Raw genomic sequence first — 5,000 nt, 5'->3', positions numbered from 1 at the left:
TATATGCACACACAAACGTATATATTCTTCCTCTCCCATAGAAATGCCATTTCCCGCGGTCGCAAAAATCAAAATGAGACTGAAATCGGAAATACATATTTCGATACAGTTTATTTTCTGCATAACACTTACTCAAAATTAAAACTAATTGGATTTGCTCTCTGAGAGGATTCTGCGCCCAATCGAAATAGATTTTGAAATTTGTTCTCGTAAAACATTTTAGAATCCGATACACCAAGGTTATGCCTTTTATCTCTTTATTTCATTACTTTATCGCATGATTGTCCATTCCCTCTTCGTCTGTTGGGTTTTCTTGTCTCTCTCTATTGATTTATCGTCGTGTGTACTTGTCTATTTATCAGCCTTCCATCTGTCTTCTTAAATATATATCTACGTCTGCATTTCTTATCTGTCTATCGATCTGACTTCCAGTTCATCTGTCTCTGTTTTTACCTCATGTGTCTCTTCCTTCTTCTATATTTTCTTTTTTCTCTCCCTTTTTATCAAATCCACCATTTTCTTCCTCTCTTTTTCCTCCTTTTTATTTCTGTAAGTCCCTTGCGCTTCCCTTTCTCTTACCTTCTCTCTTCTTCTTTCCTTTCTCTTTCCCTCACTTTCCCTAACAAATCTCTCCTCTCGCCCCTCCTCTCCTTCTCTCCCATCCCTCCCTCCTTCCTCCCCCCTGCTCTCTCTCTTACGCTCTCTTTCCCTCTCCCTTTCTCTTTCTATCTTTCTCTCTCTCTGATTCTCTTCCTATCTCTCTCTCTCCCTCTCTCTCCTTCCCTCCCTCCCATTCACCCCAAGAATCTGCATATTCAAATTGCTCTTTCGAAAATATGAAATCCCGAAAGGAAAGTTAGTCACGCCAGTCACGCTACGTCATACTTAAGCGTGACGCGACGACACTCGATTGCACAGCTCGAGGAAATTTAGAGGGACGAATCGCGGCTTTTCTTTCCTTTTCTTAATTCTGTCTTTCAGGATTTGGGGATTTTCTTTTTCTTGCCTCGTTGTCTCTGCCTCTTCATTCGCTGTTTTGTTAACGCGCAACCGCATATGCACACGCAAACACACACACACGCACACGCACACACACACACACACACACACACACACACACACACACACACACACACACACACACCTCCTCCTCTCTCCCCCCTCCCTCCTCCATCATATCCTCTTCCCCTCTGCCCTTACCTCCCTCACTGCTCCCCTTTCTCCACCATCTCTTCCTCATCCTCACCCTTCCTCCTTTCCTCCTCTTCTCATCTTCCATCTCCTTCTGCTCCTCCTCCCTTCTTGCTTCCCGGAACTAGTCTCACTTAGCTCCCTCCCTCTCTCCCTTCCTCTCCCTCACTCCCTCTCTCCCTTCCTCTCCCTCACTCCCTCTCTCCCTTCCTCTCCCTCACGTGTTTCTTTACCTTTATTGGTCATTTTATCTTCTTTATCTTCTTTTTATATCTTTCTCTTTCTGAACACTTTTCACTTATTTTCTCGTTTTTTTCTTCTTCCGTTTCCCTGGTTTCTTCTTGCTACTTATCCTCCTCTTATCATGACACTTCTTTCTCCTCCTTCTCCGCCTTTTCCTAGAAGTAACATGAGTATGATGACGGTAGAGGTAATGATAATAAAAACAATAACAGTAATGATAATGATAAAAAATAATGATATAATAATGAGTATAATGTGAACAATAATTTTGATAGTATTATTAATGATAGTAATATTAATTATAGTAATAATAATGATAATAATAATAATAATAATAATAATAATAATAATAATAGTAATGATAATAATAATAATAATAATAATAATGATAATAATAATATAAAGATAATGATAAAAAACTTGATAATGATAATAGTATTGATAGTAATGATAACAATAATAATATGATGATACCGATTTGTAGTAGAAAGTAGTAAGATTTTTTACTACTACTACTAGCATTTAATCACAACAACAACCGTAACAACATAATAACATCAATAGTGACTACCAGATATTTACAGGAGGAGCCAGCAAAAACATTCTTATAAAAAATAATAAAATGCAACATTAAGAATACACCTCAGACATAACAGCTTATGAAACAAAATCAACGTGAATAACTATCACACACAAAAAAAAAAAAAAAAAGAAAGAGAGAAAGAAAAAAAAAAAACTGCAACACAATCCCGCAACTGAGCAAGCGACTCCGTATCGAGAATAACACGTGTTGCATTTATCCCTCTCGTGAACTTGCAACATGTGAAAAGACACTTGAAAGGAAATCAATCCAACTCGACCATTCAAAACCCTCGTGATGGATGGAACTTGCGCTGCGTCGTAACAGAACACGCGATGGGGACAATATTGAAGGGGGGGGGGAGGTGGAGGAGGACTTGGGGGGAGGTGGCGGAGGAAATGGGGAAGGGGGGGATGGAGGGAGGGAGAGAGGAGGAGGAGGGAGGGAAGGTGGAGGAGGAGTTGGAGAGAGGGGGAGGTGGAGGAGGAGGTTAAGATGGCGGGAAGGAGGGAGGGGAGGAAGAGAGTGTGGGGGAAGTGGAGGTGGATGAGGAGGAGGAGGAGGGAGGAGGAGGGAGGTGGGGAAGTCGAGATTGCGGTGGAAGAGGAGGAGGAGGAGAGAGAGAGAAATAAAGATAGAAAGAGAGAGAGAGAGAGAGAGAGAGAGAGAGAGAGAGAGAGAGCGAGAGAGAGAGAGAGAGAGAGAGGAGAGAGAGAGAGAGAGAGAGAGAGAGAGGAGAGAGAGCGAGAGAGAGAGAAAGAGTGAGAGAGAGAGAGAGAGAGAGAGAGAGAGAGAGAGAGTGAGAGAGAGAGAGCAAGAGAGAGAGCGAGAGAGAGAGAGAGAGAGAGAGAGAGAGAGAGAGAGAGAGAGAGAGAGAGAGAGAGAGAGAGAGAGAGAGAGAGAGAGAGAGAGAGAGGCAGCGGCCGCCTCGACCCCGGCCTGCGTTTGATCCTTCTCGAGAAGAGCAACTGACAACGGGAATACACTGTCGATATCCGTCATCTGTTCAGGACTCGAGCGGAGAGAAACGGAAGGGAAATTAAAAAAGAAAAGGCTTTAAAAGGTCAAGTAGGATGAGGAAAAAAGAGGGGATATTATAGAGGATTTGAAGCGTGACAGTATGATGATAGGGAGGGATGTTCACATGTCTATAGAGGTGTGACTTTTTTTTGAACTTCAGGGTAATCGAGATGAAAGGAGTTTGAAGTGATCTGTGTCGCTAAAAAAAATTGAAAGGGTACGTTAATTGCTTAATAGATGTTTATGCTTTCGATGGTCCACTTTTTGGGTTAAAAACAATTCTTTTTTCCTCTAGCTAATAATGCAATCCAACATATGATTTGACTTTTTCCTCTTCTTTCGCTTCGTTTAATTCCCAGAAAAATCACAAAACACCGGGAAGAAAAAGGGAAGGAGAAAAAAGGGGCTTTTTATAAAAGAAGTAGCCACGAAGAGAACGGAAGAGAGAAGAGGGAAGAGAGAGAGAGAGAGAGAAGAGAGAGAGAAGAGAGAGAGAGAGAGAGAGAGAGAAAAAGAGAGAGGGGAGAGAGAGAGAGAAAAGAGAGAAAGAGAGAAAGAGAGAGGAGAGAAGAGAGAGAGAGAGAGAGAGAGAGAGAGAGAGAGAGACGAAGATAGAGATAGATAGAGAGCGAGAGAATGAGAGAGAACAAATAGACAAACAGACAATTAGCAAAACAGCAATAATAAAAAATACAAACAGATGCTCACACAGAAGACCCTTCCACCACCACCCCACCCCACCCAAAAAAAAAAAAAAAAAAAAAAAAAAATAAAGCCAGAAATGAGAATAAGTAAAGCGGCAGTTTGATCGCATCCCCTGCACTCACTCCTCTTCCCTCGTCTCACTTCTGTTTCGCTTTATCTCTGTTTCACTTCATCTCATTTTCGCTTCACCTCTTTTTCGCTTCATCTCGCTTCATCTCTGTCTGTCGCTTGTCAAACTCTCGGCCTCCGTCGCGGCCCATCAAGGGATGCGAGTGACTCTCAATACCTGCGCTGGAGCACCTCTATTTCAGGAATTGTAGAAGGCGTGCTCTGTTACTGCTGTTATGACGGCTTTTTTACGCGGTTGATCCTAGTTGTTGGTGTAAACATTAGGGTTATGTTTTGCTATTGTTTATAATCTTGTGTTTATTGTTGGTATTGTGTTAACTAGGCAGACAGATTGTCTGTTTCTTTCCTATTTACCAAATGTAAGGTATGCATGAATATGTATACATGCATACATACATACATACATACATACATCAACACACACACACACACACACACACAAAAAAACACACACACACAAACCACACACACAAAACACACACACACACACCACAAAAACACACACCACACACACATATATATATATATATATATATAATTATATATATATATATATATATATATATATATATATATATATATATATATATGTACACACACACACACACACACACACACACACACATATATATATAGAGAGAGATAGATAGATAGAGAGATAGATAGAGAGAGAGGGAGAGAGAGAGAGAGAGAAAGAAAGAAGAGAGAGAGAGAGAGAGAGAGAGAGGAGAGAGAGAGAGAAAAGAGAGAGAGAGAGATAGAGATAGAGATAGAGAGAGAGAGAATGTGTTCTATCGTGTATGTGTGTTTTAGAAGCGATAGTATTTGGACGAGAAACCATAAGCATTTGCGAATGTGTATGTGCGCGCAAATACCAATGCCAAAATACATTTTCTCCTCCGTCGGCTCCTGCCTCCCCCCCCCCCCCATCCACTCGTCTATCGCAAATCATTCCTCATAAAATAGCCGAGTTACCAAGCGGGGGCGGGGAGAGGGGGAGGGAGTTAAGGAAGGCTAGTTCGTCGTCAATAGCCACGAGTCCGAACACGTTGTTGACATGTTATGCAATGTTGAGGTCCGGAACTCAACTATGTTGCAACCCCCTTCCGAACATTTTTTTTTTTGGGGGGGG

The sequence above is a fragment of the Penaeus monodon genome, chromosome 2, assembly GCF_015228065.2.
Source record: "Penaeus monodon isolate SGIC_2016 chromosome 2, NSTDA_Pmon_1, whole genome shotgun sequence".
In the NCBI taxonomy this organism is placed as follows: domain Eukaryota; kingdom Metazoa; phylum Arthropoda; class Malacostraca; order Decapoda; family Penaeidae; genus Penaeus; species Penaeus monodon.
This window is presented reverse-complemented; position numbering follows the sequence as displayed.